The 19,551-nt window shown below is 43.6% G+C and overlaps 1 protein-coding gene across 4 annotated transcripts in view; it reads right to left on the bottom strand.

Moving 5' to 3' along the window:
• Window positions 1–19,551, bottom strand: part of LOC144773619 (transient receptor potential cation channel subfamily M member 2-like) — a 1,811,195-nt gene that overhangs the window by 1,645,507 nt on the left and 146,137 nt on the right. The gene's annotated exons all lie outside the window — the stretch shown is intronic.

The following is a 19,551-nucleotide window of genomic DNA, read 5'->3' as shown; positions in this document are numbered from 1 at the left end:
CGTTTTTGCGGTGAGTTCAAGCCCTTCACATTCCACGTGCCAATACTAAGAGGCATTACAAGGCAGTGACATTACCCCCGCTATCTGCAAACCACCAACAGACCCCCCCGCCTCCCCCCCCAGAGTCGCCCCAGGGCAGTCTGCATTAGTACACCCAAGTAAGTAACCCCATGGGGTCCACACACCAAGGAAACACAATTCAACCATCTGCTCTCCAACCCTCCCCTCCCGTCCTCCAACCCCACCACCCACCCCGACCTTATGCAGATCAGCTACAGATTCCCCCCCTGCACCATGTTTACCGGCACAGCAGCAGACCGATCCAACAGAACCAACAACCCATCGCAGTCAGAGTGGAAAGCGCAAGGAGCCTTCGAGCCCAGACCAGAACAATCAAAATACAGGCATACAGCATCCCAGAAAGCAAAAACTACATCAAACCATACAGTCAGGTCACCACCACCCCCCCTCCAGTCCCCACCCTCCCCGTACCCCCAACAACCCCCCAAGAACCCTCCCTCCCACCAAGAAGCGGGAGTTCCGCTCTAGAACCAGGAGGACAGAGGGAGGCAACAAGAAGAAAAAGAAATACAAGAAGAAAAAACAACGACCTTGACAGTCCCTTTATGTGGAAGTCTATGGGACCCCTCAAGGGGTGGCGGACAGGGCACCATCGAGCGTGCCCCCAAGGTCTCGTACCGGGGTGTCTTCCCAAAAGTACAAAAATACCCACGGTACCTGAAGAGAGGGGGTCCCTCCGACGCCTTCAAGTTGCCAACCCGGGTCTCAGGCCGCCCCGGAGCTCTCCTGCGGCAGTGCCACCGTCACTGACGCCACGGAGGCCACCTCTGCATCTCTTTCCTGCAAGCTGGTGGTAGGATCTGGCCTCCTCGGTGCAGGCTCTCGTCCCACTCTGTGCCAGGACGGGGAGCGACACCTCCGTCTCGGCGGGGAGCTTCCAGTGCTCTGGGAGGGGGCAGGGTCCTCCAGGCCCAGGAGGTCCCGGGCTGCCTGCAGGGATCGAATCTGAACCAGTCTGTTTTGCCACCTGAAGATCAGTTGAAAGGGGTGCCCCCAGGGGTAGGAAACATTTTGCTCACGTAGGAAGGAGGTCACAGGTCGAAACTCCCGCCTTTTTTGAAGTGTGGATGCCGCCAGGTCCTGGTAAAGTTGAGGATGATGGCTCCGGAATTGCAAGGAGGGGGTCTCGCGGGCCTTGCGAAGTATGCGTTCCTTCAGTTGAAAGTCATGAACGCATACCAGGATATCGGGGGGAGGGGCACCCCCGCGCCTCGGCAACCCGACCCTGTGGACCCTGTCCATCCGTATCTCGCTCAGGTCCTCCTCTCCCAGGATTTGCAAGAAAAGGGCTTCCACGTACCCCCTCAAGTCTCCAGCCTCGCCGTCCCATGGCACAGCCCGAATGCGGATGTTGTTCCGGCGTGATCGGTTCTCCAAGTCCTCCGCATGAGCCTGGAGGTCTAAATTCTGCTCTGTGAGCCGAAGCACATCCTGCTGTAGTTGGTGCACATCTCCCGCCAGCCCCAGGTCGTGCTCCTCCAGCGTAGCCACTCGCTCTCCGATGCCATCCACGTCTCTCCGCACCTCACGAAGGTCCGAAGCCAACTGGGAGCGGAGCTCAGAGATGTCCTCCTTGATAGCAGTGAAAAGTTCCAGCATGAAGGCCTTTGTGGCGGGTGCCTCATCATCCCTCGGTTTGGGTGAGACCCTGGGACCAGGGGACGCCGCCTGCTGATTCCCCCTTGGGGGAGCTTCTTTGCCCGGCTTCTCCTTACGCTGTTTGGTGGTCATCGCGCCGTCTCCAGCCACACTCCTTCCTGACAGCGTGGTAGCTATGATTCCAAATCTGCAATGTGGGTTGCCTCTGGCCGTCCCGGGGTCCCTTCGCTGTCGCCGAGAAGAGCCAGCACCAGTGCAACCAGGATCGTCCCAGGAAGTGTGGCCGAACCGCACCACTCGTGTCTAGCGTGTACGCCCAGGAGTCCACGCCGAGCCCAGGGGCCACTGTATAGCACCAGAAGTGGGGCTCAGACCAGGGCCCCCCCCATGCCTTGAGCGGACCCCGAGGAGCAGGCCGCAATCTCTCTATGGCCCCTTTCCTGTCCTCTCCCCACACGTAGCTGTAGAACCTGCCCTTGTGAGTCCAGGCCACACTTTGGGCTTCACAAAGTCCTCCGGACCAGGACCGGCCCGCCGTGAACCAACCCCGGAGGGGCCGCGTCGGGGGGAAGGGCGATGCTTGTAGGAGCAGAAGCCGCAGCTGGGATCCAGGTGGCGGATCACTGACATAATATCGACCCCACAAATATCGAGATACAAAAATATCGAGTCAAAAATATCGATTGACAAAATATCGACTCCCTATCTTCAAACAGGTAAGTACCAAAATATCGACTCCAAAATATCGACTTACAAAAATATAGACTGTCAAAATATCGATTTTTTTAAATGTCTTAAAATTAAGTTAAAACTAATATAGTAATACATATATTTAATATAAACTTAGAAATAATTATTAAAAAAATGTAATTTTAATAAATAATTTATATAATTAAAAAAATTATATCACCAAAAATAATACATATATATATATATATATATATATATATATATATATATATATATATATATATATATATATATATATATAAACATATTATTAAATAAGCATATATAACATTTTTAGCGTAGCATAGAAAATGGTTAAAATTTATTGTTACAACTATAGTGAGTTCAACATTAGCAAAAGTGTTGGATAGCGTAGAGGTAAAATTTACTATCCCCACTCCAGTGGGTGCAACAGTAGGGAAAGCGCTGGATAGCGTAGGGGTTAAAATTACTATTCCCACTCCAGGGATGTATGACGTTACAAAGCATACTTTTACAACGCCTACCATTACAACAAAACTTTTACAACGCAAAAACTTTTACAACGCATACATTTACAACGCACGATTTTACAACGCATATACCTTTACAACGCATACCATTACAACGTAAGTATTGGTAAGTATATAATAATTTTTTGAATATAAATTAATTAAAAATATTATAATATAATTTCATTTTATTTAATTTTATTTAATAAATTTAATTTAAATGTAATTTTACTTCATTTTTACAAAGTACCCCTGTACCCCAAAAACCCAAAACTGACCCTGAACCCTAAAAATACCCCTTTACCCAAAAACTGAAAACTGACCCTGAACCCTAAAAATACCCCTTTACCCAAAAACTGAAAACTGACCCTGAACCCTAAAAATACCCCTTTACCCCAAAAAACTGAAAACTGACCCTGAACCCTAAAAATACCCCTTTACCAAAAAACTGAAAACTGACCCTGAACCCTAAAAATACCCCTTTACCCAAAAACTGAAAACTGACCCTGAACCCTAAAAATACCCCTTTACCCCAAAAAACTGAAAACTGACCCTGAACCCTAAAATACCCCTTTACCCAAAAACTGAAAACTGACCCTGAACCCTAAAAATACCCCTTTACCCAAAAACTGAAAACTGACCCTGAACCCTAAAAATACCCCTTTACCCCAAAAACTGAAAACTGACCCTGAACCCTAAAAATACCCCTTTACCCCAAAAACTGAAAACTGACCCTGAACCCTAAAAATACCCCTTTACCCAAAAACTAAAAACTGACCCTGAACCCTAAAAATACCCCTTTACCCAAAAACCCAAACATATAACATTTTAAAAATAATTATATACTTACCAATACTTACGTTGTAATGGTATGCGTTGTAAAGGTATCTGCGTTGTAAAAACATGCTTTGTAAATGTATGCGTTGTAAAAGTTTTTGCGTTGTAAAAGTTTCCTTGTAATGGTAGTGCATAGTAAAAGTTGCGTTGTAAACGTTGCATACCCACTCCAGTGGGTGCAACAGTAGGGAAAGTGTTGGATAGCGTAGGGGTTAAAATTACTATTCCAACTTCAGAGAGTGCAATAGTAGGGAAAGTAAATACTTCACAAATAGATATAAATAACATAAATAGTAATACCAATTACAAATAATTACAATTCTTTACAAGTGTATAAAATATATTAAATATTTATTTATAAATACAAAATAAAATTATTTAATTATAAAAATTGCCTACTCATACTAATTAATTACCTATTAACAATAAATTAATTTACAATTTAAAAATTAATCAATTAATTTTAATTACAAATTATATTTTAATTTATTTCCTATTAATAATTAATTAACAATTAATTCAAAATAAATACCAATAAATTAAATGACATATTTAATTAATCAGAATTAAATTACTTCCCACCCTATTCCCCTATAAACCAACAACCCGCTACAGAAGATAAATTAATGAAATTAATATATTTATCAAGTAATCAATTAAAATTATTTACCAATTATATTTTAATTAATTACCAATTATTATTTAAGTAACAATTACTTCTAAATAATTAACAATTAATTAATTAACATATTTAATTAATTATAATTAAATTACTTCCCACCCTATTCCCCTATAAACCCACCACCCGCTACAGAAAATAAATTAAGAAAATTAACATATTTATAAATTAATCAATTTTAATTAATTACCAATTATATTTTAATTAATAACCAATTATTAATTAATTACAAATTATTTCTAAATAAATATCAGTAGATAAATAAACTTAATTCCCACCCTATTACCCTATAAACCCACAGCCTGCTTCAGAAAATAAATTACCAAAATTAAAATATTTATCAATTAATAAATTATTATTAATTACCAATTATATTTTAATAAATTACCAATTAATAATTATTTAACAATTAATTCTAAATAGATATCAATACATAAATTAACATATTTAATTAATTATAATTAAATTACTTCCCACCCTATTCCCCTATAAACCCACAGCCCGCTTCAGAAAATAAATTACCAAAATTAAAATATTTATCAATTAATAAATTATAATTAATTACCAATTATATTTTAATTAATTGCCAATTAATAATTATTTAACAATTAATTCTAAATAAATATCAATACATAAATGAACATATTTAATTAATTATAATTAAATTACTTCCCACCCTATTCCCCTATAAACTCACAACCCGCTACAGAATAATATTACACAAAAAATTAAAAATATTATTAACTTACCTTAAATTGGATATTTTTGTTGTCTATATTATGTCTAGTCGATATTATGTCCATTCTATATTTTTGATTCGATATTATGTCCATTCTATTCGATATACATTTTTTCTAGTTGATATTTTTGTTGTCTATATTATGTCTAGTCGATATTTTGTCCATTCTATATTTTTTACTCGATATTCTGTCCAGTCGAAATAAACAACTCGATATTATGACTGCCCACCCCAGGTGGCATACCGCTCGGACTCCTTCCGCTCCGGGTAGGCAGCAAAACCCTGGCCGCCCCGAACCCGCCGCAGCACCAGCCCAGGCGCCGGATCGGGGGTCAATCCACCCGCGGGTGGTCTTCTCACCACTGGCGCAGTTCCGGCGCTTGCTCCCTCCGGACCCCGGCCAGGGTCCGAACAAGTAGGCCCAGGGCGCCGTCTCACTCCTACCCGCCCCCTCACGACACCTCAGGCACCCCCCGCCTTAGGGACAAACAGGCCCAATCCCCGGCCCGGGTGCCGCACTCACTCTGGTCCGGTGCGGCCGTAGGCCCCGCCCCTCCACCTGTCCGCTCCGCAGCTCCGAATGGCCAACCAGCCACTGTCCGGTCCCCCCGACAGCCCGGGGGCGCGGATCCTCGTTTTGCAGGAGTCCCTTGCTGTGCCGCCTCCAGCCGCCACTCAACGCTGCCTCCGTCGCGCGTTAGGGCTCCACAGCCCCGGCCGCGGCAATCACCGCAGTCCTTGGCTCCAACGCTGACCACGCCGCAGGCCTCCGGCAGTCCAAGGCGTACCACGCCACGGGGAGGACCACTAGCAGTCCCAAACTCGCTTAATCGTCCCGGGGACCGGTGCGACACTCCAGGTCAGGTCGCTAGGATCCCGGGAGGGCGCCACACAATGCTGAGCAAATTAGGTGTCGGAGGGACCGATTAGAGCGTCCTACTCTGTCGCCATCTTGACTCCGCCCCCGAAGGGCTGTTTTTTATTGCAATGGCAGTATGGAGGATTTGTGTTTCCTCCGGCTGGTTAGACACTGACCCCCCTTCCTTTTCTCAATGGCTGGCCAGGCTGGTAGCCACCTTCCATCTAGAAAGAGCGGTATATGCTAAGAAAGGACAAAGAGAAAGGAAGATAGGCTTGGAGGTCTGGGAAAAATGTTCTCTCTGGATTGAGCAACAGGGGCAACACGGCCAGGAGGCACTATAGGTGATCCCTTGGCGTATACTTGACTTCTTTTGTTATTAAGTTATGCCCCTGTTCTTTTTCCTTTCCCGTTTCCTTTCTGGGCACTGCCAATCATGATATTCTTTTTGCTCCTTCTTCATTTCTTTGCTTCTTCCTAAAAAACATTTTCTTTTGCGTCTGTACAGCTGGTTCATTTGGTCATGAGGGGTGGGGGGTGGGGGGATAGTATCAATTAATCATTTTTGTAGGGACATTTCATTGTTGTACCACGGTGAAATTAAAAAAAAAAAAGGAATGGTTGGTTACTGTCGTCAATGGATAAGTGGATTTTCATTAATTGCAAAACCTTTACAGCGCTTGACAAAAGGAGATGTGAAAGATCCTTTAGGGCTGAATGAAAAAGAGATGGAAGCATTTGAACAGTTGAAAAATAGTTTGTGTGAAGCACCAGCACCAGCACCAGGCATGCCTGATTATGAGAAAGAATTTGAACTATATTGCAGTGACAGAGAAGGATGTGCATGATCAGTTCTGATTCAGAGACGTGGAAAAATTAGAAGACCAACTGCTTATTTCTCTGCAGTTTTGGATCCAGTGGCTAAAGCATTGCCTGGATGCTTGAAAGCAGTGGCTGCTACAAGTGTGAGTTTGGAACAGAGTGAAGGCATAGTGAAGGGATACCCAGTGAAGTTGTATGTACCACACTCGGTTGACATTCTCCTCACTAGGTCAAAAACACAATATATGACAAATAGTCATTTGACCAAGTATGAAAAAGTAATTCTGGGTGCAGATATTGTGACAGTGGCAAGATGTGTAAATGGAATCCTTCCACTTTGTTGCATGATACCTTGGATGTAGAAGTCAAAAATGACATTGATCATAAATGTTGGGATGTGCTTGAGTACTGTACCAAACCAAGACCTGACATAAAGGATGAACCTTTGGAAGAATCTGACTGTGTGATGTTAGTGGATGGTTCATGCCTGAGGACTGATGAAGGTTTTTTGAGTGCTGCCTATGCTGTATGTACAGTAGCAGATGTCACGGAAGCATCTTATCTGAAAGGAATACGTTCCGCTCAAGTGGCTGAACAGATTGCTTTGATTCGAGCATGCAAATTGGGAAAAGATGTCCGAATTACCATAGTGACTGATAGTCAGTAAGGATTTGGGGTTGTTCATGTCTATGGACAACTGTGGTCTCAAAGAGGATATATGACCTCTGCGGGATCACCCATCAGAAATTTAGTATTTGTAAAAATGTTACTTGAGGAGATACAGCTAAGAAGATTGCTGTAGTGAAGTGTGCAGCTCACAAGAATGGCGATGACAATGTCACAGAAGGAAACAGGTTTGCTGACGCCATTGCTCAGTACTGTGCTAGAAATGTAGCTTCTATCAATTGGGAACAAGAAAAAGAACATGTTTCAAGTCCTTTGATGCTTACTTATATAGTTGAGACTGGGCAGGAAGTGAGACAGTTGCAAGAAGAGGCAAGTGAAGAGGAAAAAGATACATGGATAAAAGCAGGTAGCAGGCAAAGGGAAGAAGATGAAATTTGGGTGTATAAAGATGAAAGACCAGTAATGCCTGATAGCATGATCTCTAACATGGTCCGAATATACCATGGTCAAGCTCATATTTATCGAAATGCTATGATCCGACTTTTTAGACAAACTTGGTCCGATCCAAAGTTTAGGTTGATTGCACAAAGTTTGTGCCAAAGATCTCTAGTGTGTCAACAATTGAATCCAGTATGAAAAACTGTTGTAAGCATGGGAACCATAGGACGGGAGGGAGGTCCTTTCACTAGAATGCAGTAAGATTTTATCAAAATGCCACCATGTAATAGACTAAGGTACGTCCTTGTGATCATTTGTTTGTTTTCATAATGGGTTGAGGCTTTTCCCACAAGGAGAAATGATGGAGTCACTGTTGCAAAACTTCTTTTAAGAGAAATCATTCCACGGTTTGGGTTTCCAGTGACCATTGAGTTAGACAGAGGACACCATTTTCAAAATTAATTGATTCAATTGATATGTGAAGCACTGGACATTCGTCAGAAATTACAATGTGCTGACTGACATCTCGGGGGCAAGATGGCCGCCGTAGCGTTGTAGAGAGAGGTCGCATCTTAAACCCCTCTCTGACCCAAAGCCCAGAACGAAGCCCAGTCCCAAGTTATAGATGACCCTCGAAAAATAGTATGCAGCTCACCCTTCGCTGGATAAAGGATCAACAAAAGGAAAGCAGCAGGCTACTTTTACAGAAGAAATTTGGAGCGTTTCTCAGAGCTGCAAAGTCGCTATCTATATCCCTGGTCGAAGCACTCCGCAGCAAAGTACTGATGAAAGGGATGGCACAACGTGGAAGGGAGAAACACCAGCTGATGCCTAGCAGCCTGAGCACGGAGGCGAGCCAGAAAGACATGGGGAAATCTGGCGCCATCCCTAAGACGAAAATACCTCCGCCGACTAAACGCTCCACACCAGCTGTCTCAGCGGCGACTAAAGCCCAGCAGCGCAAGTTGGATAAAGCACTCGAGAAGGAGAGCAAGCAAGACAGGGATGCGGCTGCTCGAAGTGAAGGGATCCAAGAAAGACCGGCGCGGGACCTAACAACGAAGAAAAAGGCTGAAAAAGAGTGTACCTTTAGACAGCCGTCAGTGTCTGAAGTATTCGGGCCAAAACCGGCTGCAGGAGTAACAGGAGTATCCACGGAAAGTCAGCCGTCCAGGAGAGCAAGCAGCAACGTCCTCGAGGACGCAAGCGGCAGCGCTGCTAGGCAACAAGGGCACGCAGACCTCACGCTTCCCGCGGTAATCTCGGCAGTATTGACTGACGGCCCTGAGAAGGAGATTGGACAAGAAAGCCGGGCAGAGGTGGAAAACGCAGATCTAAGGGTGAGCGAGGCTGCTGTTGGGTCAGAATGCCACAACAATACTCAAATGCTAGACGCGCTAAAAGAGGTGGAGGCAGAGATGCTGGGAGAACAGACCCAGCTGCGGGGAGCCAAGGAAGCAAAATGGGGAAGTCTGGTGAGTCTCAGTTCTCAAAAGGGACAGTCAGAGGCGGAATATACTGAGGGACCTGAGGGGGACAGATTTTTCTCGGTTCCGGAAGAATCTGAATCCACTATTGTCAGTAGCGAGGAGGATAAAGATACCTCAGACTTAAGCTTGAGCTCTGAGGAGAGCGAAGGCTCCAGAGGGAGATGTACTCAAAAAAGACGTAAGGCTGCAGCAAGACGGACAGGCTCTCCCATGAGCACCAATAAGAAATTATTATGGGACTATTCAGCCACATCCAGTATGTATAGAGAGGAGGGTCAAGATGGGCATGGTGAAGGGGGGAAATTGGACGTTATGTTTGCCATTCTAAAGCAGATACAATCAGAAGCTAGAGTGGAAAGCCGGAGAGCAAGGCAGGATACAAAAAAAATCCAAGCCTCAATCAGGAAAGTAAATAAAAAATACGAAGAGGTTGAGGGGAGAGTGGTAGAAGTTGAAGAAAGGACTGGTAGGCTGGAAGATGAAGTCACGGATTGGCAGACATCCAGAGGGGAACAGACAAAGGTCGTGGAGTACTTACAATGGAAGGTTGAGGACTTGGAAAATCGCCAGCGGCGAAATAACGTCAGACTCCTTGGCCTGGAGGAAGGAGTGGAGGGGCAAGACCCTAGAGGTTTTGTCATTAAGCTCCTAAAAGGGGCTTTCCCAGAGGCACCATGGCAATGGGAGCTCGAAGTCCAGAGAGCACACAGATTTCCACTGACACTGAAGAAAAGGCGGGAGGGGGGCGCAGATACGCTCCCAAGGGCCATGTTGGTCTTTTTCGGAAACTTTCTTGCAAGACAAGAGTTGATGGAGAAAGCCAGGCCAGATTCCAAGAAATCTTTCTAAGGAGTAAAATTTTTTGCTAGACCTGACTTTTGCCACGTGACAGTGGAGAGACGATGGCGACTTCATTAATTGCTGCATTTCAGAGACAAGGGGCAGAGGCTTATCTAATGTTCCCGGCAAAGCTAAAAGTTCTCTCTGCAGGTCGCACAAGAATGTTTTTTTCCGAGATAAAGGCGGGGGAATTTCTTGCAGAGTTAACAGAACAAGGGGGAAATAAGAAGAAGTAGGGAATATATGGGAAAGAGGAAGAATGATAAGGGGGATGTAGATGGGGCTGGGCCTCGTAATCTGGGCTTGGTATGAAAATGGTGGAGGGAACAGAGGTGAGGGAAGGAGAGGGGGGTGACACTACAATGCTCAGTGGTCAGGCATAGGTCTGTGGTGACCTATTTGCCTGTGACAGGGGGGGTGGGCCTGCGGAGGGGGAGGGGGGGAGCGGGGGAGGGTAAAAGGGGGGGGGTCGTGTAGGGGTTGGTGGAGGAATTGGGGCTTGGAGATTTACAGTACAGATTTTTAAAGCTTATGAAGGAGTGAGACAATGGTTGATCAATCTCATAGTAGTTAATGGAAAGTTGGCAAAACAAAGCATGAATAAATGTCAATTAGATTAATTACGATCAATATTTGCGGGCTAAATAATGGAGAGAAAAGGCAAAAGTTAGCTGCGTTGCTTCGATTTTGGAGAATCGACATAGTCTGTTTACAAAAGACGCATGTGGCTAGCAGAGATAAATTCATGCTGGATCAAATGGGGTTTGAGCTGCTTGCGCACACAGGACAGGAGGTTAGAAATAAGGGGGTGGCGATATTAGCCAGGAAAGGTGTTGTAAAGATTAAAAAGAAAAAGGAGGATCAAGATGGGAGATGGGTTATGTTGGATGTGGAAACCATGGATGGGAGATTCACACTTATCTCACTGTATGGGTCAACGGAAGATGAACCTGAGATGTTTGAATTTTTGGATGGGGAACTAGCATTATGGACAGAGCCCGTAGTGTGCTGTGGGGATTTTAATATCAATGGTCTCGATGGTCTAATTGACAGAGGGGGGACTAGATATCGGGGGAGGAAGAGAAAGACACATAAAGTAGTAAAGAATCTGGTACGGCATAATGCGCTGGTGGATATGTGGATGGAGAAAAACCCAATAGGCACAGGCTGTACCTACTACTCAGCTCCACATAAAACGATTGCTAGGTTGGACTATTTTTTCATCTCCAGTTCACTTGTGTCCAGAGCCACAATCGAACGACTTCCCAGGATAATCTCGGATCACAATCCAATGGTTTTAAGCATGACTTTGTCCGAAAATAGGGACAGGATAACTAATGCATGGACATTTGAACGAGGGTTGCTGAAGGAGAAGGAGTATGTCAGTAGAATGTAGGATTGGATAACACAATTTTGGGATATGAACAGGTTTTCGGCTTCAGCAGACATGGTATGGGACGCATTTAAAGCCGGAGTGAGGGGCGAGACACTAAGCTATACTATATTAAGAAGCAAGAAGGAGAAGGAGAGGATAGAAAAGTGGATTAGAAGGCTGGCGTGCCTAGAGAAGGGTCTAGTAGATGCAATAAGTAGGCAAGAACCTATTGAACAGATCCTGTTGGACATAGAGATACAGAAGGCAGAGGCAGGGGTCAGTCTGGCGCAAAAGGCAGCAATGAACTTCTTAGCAAAAAAAGAAAAATGTTATGAATTTAATGAGAGGGTGGGTCATTTGTTGGCAATTAGGACTAGGCAGACATTAGCAGCAGGGGAGATAAAAGAAATCAAGGATAGTACAGGGAACATAGTCAACAAGGTGGAAGAGGTACAGGAAGTGTTCAGGAAGTTTTCCGAAAAATTATATGAGCAGGACACAAATGTTGCAGAGGCAGGGATTATAGAATATTTGGCACAGATACCACAGGCAGGGATATGTGCGGAAGAGAGGGTAAAGTTAGATACGCAGCTAACCATTCAAGAGATAAGGGAGGCGACATTTAGTCTCCCCTCTGGCAAGGCGACAGGACAAGATCAAATCCCGGCAGAATTCTATAGGACTTTTTGGGATGTGTTAGGAACGGATATGTGGACAATTTGCTGCTTGGCACAGGGGGGTAGGGTAGTCCCACAGTCCTGGGCCGGGGCGGATATAATCGTGATATTAAAAAAGGACAAACCTCCTACAGAGCCAGGGTCATACAGGCCAATAACACTGCTGAACGCAGACGCAAAAATATTTTCTAAAGCCTTGGCAAAAAGGTTGAGTAAGGTTATCGAGGGGGTGGTATCCCCGGCACAGCATGGCTTTATCCCAAGCAAAGGGACTACCCATCATATAAGACAGATGATTACCATCCTAGATGCAGCTGAGGTTGCAGGAGACCCTGTCACGGCTATTTTTCTGGATGCCGAGAAGGCCTTCGACAGGGTCTCCTGGGACTACTTGTAGAAAGCCATGGAGTGGGCTGGTATAGGTATTGGCTATATAAAAGCAATCCAGGCATTATATAAACAGCCGTCGGCTAGAATAAGAATTAATAAATCATACACGAAGGCAGTACAGATCAGGCGCGGGACTAGGCAAGGATGCCCAGCTTCACCTCTACTGTTCGCTATATATCTGGACCCATTGCTAAGAAGGCTCACCTGCAATTATAGGATTCCTCCAGTTAGGCTGCATGAGAAGGAATACAAATTATTCGCTTATGCGGACGACATAGCAATCACAACACTAGAACCGGGGGGGGCATTGAGCGAAATAGAGCAAGAGGCAAGAAAGTTCGGGGAGATTTCAGGATACCTTATAAATAGAGGAAAGACACAGATAGTGCAGAATAGGTTCACAACATTTCAGGACACAAGGGTTGTTACAGAAGTGCTGTATTTGGGGGTTAGGGTGTCAGCGGATCTGGGCAGATTAGTAGAGATTAATATGGAGCCTCTTTTGGGGAAGGTTAAAAGAAATTTGGAGAGAATCAATAACTTACACTTGACATTAATGGGGCGTATTAATTTGATAAAAATGGTTACTTTCCCAAAATTTTTATATATGTTCAGAGCGATTCCCCTATTTTTTTACTTACTTACTTGATTTAATAGATTGGAAGCAACATTGAACAGGCTAATATGGGCACACGGGAAGACACGCAGAGCATATCGATTCTTGACACTACCGAGGGAGAAGGGGGATGGGGGGCTCCTGATTTTAGGCTGTATTACTGGGCAGTAGCTCTCCAATATTCTCAAGGGCTATTAGGAGGCAGTTCTCAGTACGGGGAGACACTGGGCGGCAGGAACGTTTATGAAGCGGTTTTGGGCAAGAAGGCAGAGAATGCATTAGTAAATACAGTGGATTATGCCTACTTTAAACACACTAGGTTCAAGACACTAAGTGCGATATATAAAATCTGGAGGGCCGTCGGGAAAAAACTAGGTATTGGGAGGTATAATAGATATCTGAGGCTTTATACAAATAATTATTTTCCTGCAGAGATTTTTAGGGATGCAGTTATGAAAGATTGGGATGGCGAAGGGGTCAAGAAATTAGGGGATCTACTGGATGCAAAAGGCGTGTTCCTTCTGTTTAAGGATATTCAAAATAAATTTAAGATACCAGGGAGCAATTTTTTTAAATATCTACAAGTGAGGAGCTATTTCTACAAGAAACAGGGTGGTCCAGCAGGAAGGTCTCACTGTAGGATAATGGACTCCTTGGGGCGCAGTACTTGCGGCACGATTAGGCAACTGTATGCAGAGCTCTATGCATTAAAAATAGATGATAGAGAGAAATATGCTAACAAGTGGGTGGTACAAGTAGGGGCGCATCCTGAGGGATTACAAGCCTCATTAGATCTAGGCCGGTCGGTGCTATGTTCGGCAACGCTACAGTCTCAACACTACAAGACTGTATACTCCCTGTATGATACACCTGCTAGAATTGCACAGTGGGGGGGGTAATACTGGAATAACTTGCCCACGGTGTAACTTAAGTAGTGCCAATATTACACATATGTTTGCAAATTGTCCACAACTTTACACACTTAAACTGGCAATCGAAAAATTCCTGGAGGGATCTCTAGGGCTGAAGATCAAATTAACAGATGAGTTGATAATGTTAGGGGTGAATATAAGGGATAATAGTGAATACCCAGAATTTATCTTTATGGTCACGGCAGTTTTTAGGATTATTATCGCAAGGGCTTGGCTTGATAAGTCGGCACCAACATTTCAGTTATGGATAGCAAGACTTCTTGCTACATACAACTTGGAGAAAGCCATCTACGAGAGGAAAGGTAGAAGGGCAAGTGTACTGGGGGGTAGGATATGGTTTGCCATTGAGCAATGGAAGAACAGGGGAAAATAAGGGGTTAAAAAAATACATATATATATTATGTTTTTAGGGTATACTGTGTATTTTCATTTTTTTCCTCTCAAGAACGTTGTACTTCGGGCGCATGTAATATCTGTACTGTAAAAAAAATTGTATTGGAATTCTTGGAAAAACGGGGGGGGGGGGGGACTTAATAAAAATATAAAAAAGAAAAAAAAGAAATTACAATGTGCTTACAGACCAGAGGCTTATCGGGTAGTTGAACAAGTGAATGGAACAATTAAAATCAGACAGGGAAAAATGTTCTTGGCCACAGGACTTAAATAGCCTGCCACTTTGCCACTTGTTCTAATGACCTTAAGGAGCATACCAGACAGAAAGACATAATTGAGTCCTCATGAAATAATGATGGGAAGAGTAATGAGGCAAGCATTTGTACCAGTTGACAAACTATTGACTATAAATGTTGATATCATACTGGATTACTACAAGAGCCTGTCTGACGTGGTAACTTCTTTATTTCACCAGGTTGGAATTGATGCAAGTAAAAAAGAAAAACATCCAGCTCATGATTTGAGTCCTGGAGACTGGGTTCGGATAAAAGTGCCCAGAAGAAGAAACTGTTTAGTTCCACACTGGGATAGACAGCATCTTGAAGAGACAAATAGTACTTCAGACTCTGACACTGAAGGTGAAACAGACCAAAATCCAGATCCTGAAGCTCGACCTGTACGTCGACATCTGGAAATATCGGACACAAGTTCAGCATCTGAAGGAGAGAACAAAATAGTTGAAATTCCAGATCCTGAAGATCAACCTGAAAGGCGACATCTGGAAAAACCAAGTACCAGTTTGGACACTGACAAAGGACTAAAAGAAACTGGTAAATGTAAAAGTTCTGAAGGACAAACAGAAAATTTTAAAGGCAGGAACGTAAATCTTGAGACTGGTGAGAAGGAAGAAACTCACGATAAGGATGAGAGTCCAAGTACCAGCTCGGGGGAAGTTTCATGTAAAATAACTGAACTGACAAAAGAAGACCCAGACTCAGTTGACGAATCGAAAATAATAACGTTCAGAATAAGAGGAAGTGAAGAAAGGTCTGAAAGCGAGTCTGATGACAGTAAAGGAACTAAATTAAGGCGAAGCTCCAGAAAAAGAGCTTGGAGAGTTGAACGTGGAGTCCTAGAGCCTGAAAACAAAAAGTCACAAAAAGGAGACTATTGGCATAAAGAAAATAGAGGACTAAAGTACAAAATGATGAATATCAATAAAAATCAAGAGAAACATGTGACTGAAATATCAAGCCAAAAGGATCTAATAAGAGAAAATACAGAGACTGTGCAAAGGCCAAAAAGAGTAAGGAGACCAAACAAAAAATATAAATCACCTGAGGTTGATCTCTTCACTCCTTTCAAAAATAGCAATCAGGTTCAAAACATCCCTGGTATCCTGAAGGTATGAAGATATTTTCTTAACAAGCGGTTGCAGAAAGTGAACATAAACTTTGCTGAGGGGTTCCAGTAGTGATCCTATGACTGAAACAATCTGGCGGCCCGGGGCGGTAGTATCCCCTTGTGAAATTTCAGGAGGATGTAAAAATAATGTGTCCTTGGTTCCATATTGATGAGGAATGCAGCTTCATTCTTAGATATCCCATGCTGTGTTTCGGCTGAGTATACAATGGACGTGATCCTTGTCGATAGTAAATTAGGAGGGTCAGTGGTGATTCTTTTGTAGTGTCTTACCTCTGAAAGTTGTCGCAAGCATTCGTTGTTGTAGTCTGTTGTTTTTTATATGATATTTGCTCCTCCCTTGTCAGCTGGCTTTATTGTGATCGACTCATCTTCTGTCTGTTGAGGTGTTTCCTGTTCTCCAAACTGTCTATTTCCTTTATCACAGCTTGTTCAAAGGTGAGAATCTTGTGTGGTGTCGTGCCTTCATGTGGAGGGCACCTGAATGGGACTCTCAGGCCTGTGTCCATCTTAGCTTGAGGTTCCTTGTCCTGGAAAAACGCTCTCAGTTGCACTTCCCTGAAGAATCCATGTAGTTCCTTGTGGAGTTTGAAAACGATCTTCCTGTGCTAGACCTCTCTCTAGTACTTTCTGTTCAATGGGGATCAACACTTTTGACGAGGGGTTCACCACTAGCTCCGTTTGTTGTTCTTGCTCCTCAATTCCATGCGTGAGGTTGCTGCAGCTCTGGTTGATCTTGCTATTGAACATGTTTGTGTGCTCCTCTTCTTCTGCCTCTGCCCCGGCCTCTTCCTAAAAGAGGCTGTTAATTTGTGGTGTACTGGTACATAGGCGGTGGTACTTGGAATACCGGATTCCATGGTGGTTGTTGTCCAAAGTATGGGCCCATTGGGTATCCAAACATTGGTTGTGGAGGTTGACCTCTGTTCTTTCTGTAGCTGGTACGAGTGTTGTTGCTTGAAAAGCTGATGAAAGAGCCTTGCTGTGGGCAGCTGTCAGTGGAGCCTCCATCGGAGGAGCCGTCTCCCCCTTCACTTCAAAGTCTTCTCTGGTGTAAGGGTAGACCTTCTCTTTATCAAATTCCTTGATATCTTTCTGTGGTTTGACGATCTTTTGCTGCATGAGATGTTCTTTGAGTTCCTCCATCTCGGAGTTTATTTTTTGCAAGTCTTTTCTTATAGGTGGAGATGTTGATTCCTGCTTTTAGGTTATTTTCAGCCACAGTGATTGCTATCAGTAAGTTATCGGAAAGGCGTTTTGCTGAGTTGATGATAAGTATAAGCCAGTCTTGTGTACATTTCCAAGTGATATGTGACCATTCTCTCCTAAATCCGATATCCTCTAAGAAGACACAAGGGGCTGTGGTGACAAAGAGACCGTTTGGGGCTATGATCACCCTTAGATTCTCAGTCATGAGTGCCCCATGTAGTGGCCCATGTAGATCTATCTGTGTATGTAATTTCTTCTGAGCTGCAACCGGATTCCATCAGTGCTACTTCCTGTGCTTTGAGGACAAAGTCCATTTTTCACAAAACCCTTAAAACAAGCCTATGCAATATAACTTAAAATAAAAAGAAAACACTATGACGCACAATATAGTGCCTTTCTAAAAGAAAAGTCATAAGTTTTATGGACTTTCCTTAACTTATATCGCACAACTGCTCATTAACTTAAAACTTACCAAAATAAAAAAATATTAATCACATAGGCAAAATCTTATGCATTTACCAATGCGTGTTCTAACAGTTACAATTCGATTGTGTGCACAGGATAGATTTGAATGACTCTTTCAAATACATTCCAGGTTTCCTAGTGTGCTTGAGTGTATGTATTCATTATGAAAGAGGGTTTGGGGATTCACTATTATGCTTTGTGAAATCTCACAGACTGACCTTTACCTAAAACCATTTTACTTAAGTATCACTTACTTGGTTGGGGATGGTTGCAGTCCTTCAGATTTTCTCTCCTCGTGTTGGCATAATGACTAAGTCCTTATTAAAAGTGGGTCGAGAAAACGCATTCCTGGGTCGTGTTCTAGAAACAAGCGTGGTAGAGCAGGTCCTGCTACTGTGTCAACATGCTTTGTATCTGGAGGTCACTGGTGCAGCAGTACATCTTTCTATTCATGTTGTTTACATCTTAAGGTGCCATTGGGCCTCTTTCAAACATTGGGAGTACCCTGTCTAGGTCTCTTCAGTACAGTCAAGTAAGCCAGTGTTCACAATTCGGCATTTTGGAGTTTCTACAAGAACACTCGTTAGGCAAGGAGCAAGGGACTCCTATACACCTTCTCATGACTTCATCTTATGGCGTGAGTGTTAGACCTGTCAACCTTATGGTGGTCTTCCCCTAAACCTTTTGCCTTTGCCATCCTATTTTTCTGGATTTGTTTTTGCTGGCATTAGGATTATTTGCACTTTTCCACTGCTAACCAGTGCTAAAGTGCTTGTGCTTTCGCCCTAAAACATAATAACATTGGCTTACACCTTGTTGACACATTTAATTTACTTGTAACTTCCTGTTAAATTTGTTTACCATATACCCAGGACTTGTAAGTTAAATGTTACTAACGGACCTGGAGCACCGATTGTGCCACCCACTTGAGTAGCACATTATACCATGTCTCAGGTCTGCCATTGAAGCCTGAATGCAGTTTTAAACTGCCCATTTGACTTGGCAAAATATCCCCGTTGCCAAGCCTTAAACGCCCTCCCCACTTTTATTACACCTAAGTCACCCCTAATGTAGGCCCTAGTTAGGCTTTAGGACAGGGTGTATTGTAATCAAACGGTTAGCTGTTTACTTTTGAGTTTTACATGTCCTGGTAGTGAAAAACACACAAATTAATTTTTCACTACTTTGAGGTCTACCTTCCCGTAGGATAACATTGGGCTGCCTTATCACATTTAATAAGTGCTAACTGTTGAATGGGAACTGGTAAAGAATTCATTTTTGCTGTCTGAAAAACTAAGTAAAATTGTCTTCAATGGCAATAAAGGGATTAGGAGAGCCTGGCTGTATAAGGGATAAGGGTGAAGCTGGGCACAGCCCCACTCGCACATAAATAGGCTGTGCTCTGCCTTCACAGAAAGGACTTGTCATCACTGCATTGTTCATGTAGCCAGCTTAGAGCCAGGGCATGGGAGGCAGAAAACTTCAAGTCTTCAAAGGGAATTCTGTAAAAAATGTTGATACTTCAAAACAGTACTAGGGTTAAAAATAGGACCCTCACATCCACTCTTCAGTTCACTTTCTGGACCTCCTGAAGGACTCTCAGAGGACCACCTGCTGATTTGGCCAATGTGTACATAAGAGGACTGCTTTGCTGCACCAGTAAGGACTGATCTACTGCCTGAAACCTGCCTTGATCCTTCAGAGGCATGTCCTGCCACATGAGCTCTCTTTCACTTCTTAAAACCATGGCTAACAGAGTGACTCCAAGGCAAGTTGGCCTGCCTCCTGATCAGAGTCTCAGGGTCAGAAAAGGCTCCAGCCATCTTGAACCTGCACTTGGA

The sequence above is a fragment of the Lissotriton helveticus genome, chromosome 8 (assembly GCF_964261635.1).
Source record: "Lissotriton helveticus chromosome 8, aLisHel1.1, whole genome shotgun sequence".
NCBI lineage: Eukaryota > Metazoa > Chordata > Amphibia > Caudata > Salamandridae > Lissotriton > Lissotriton helveticus.
The sequence above is the reverse complement of the archived record's forward strand: the minus strand, read 5'-3'. Positions and strand labels throughout refer to the sequence as shown.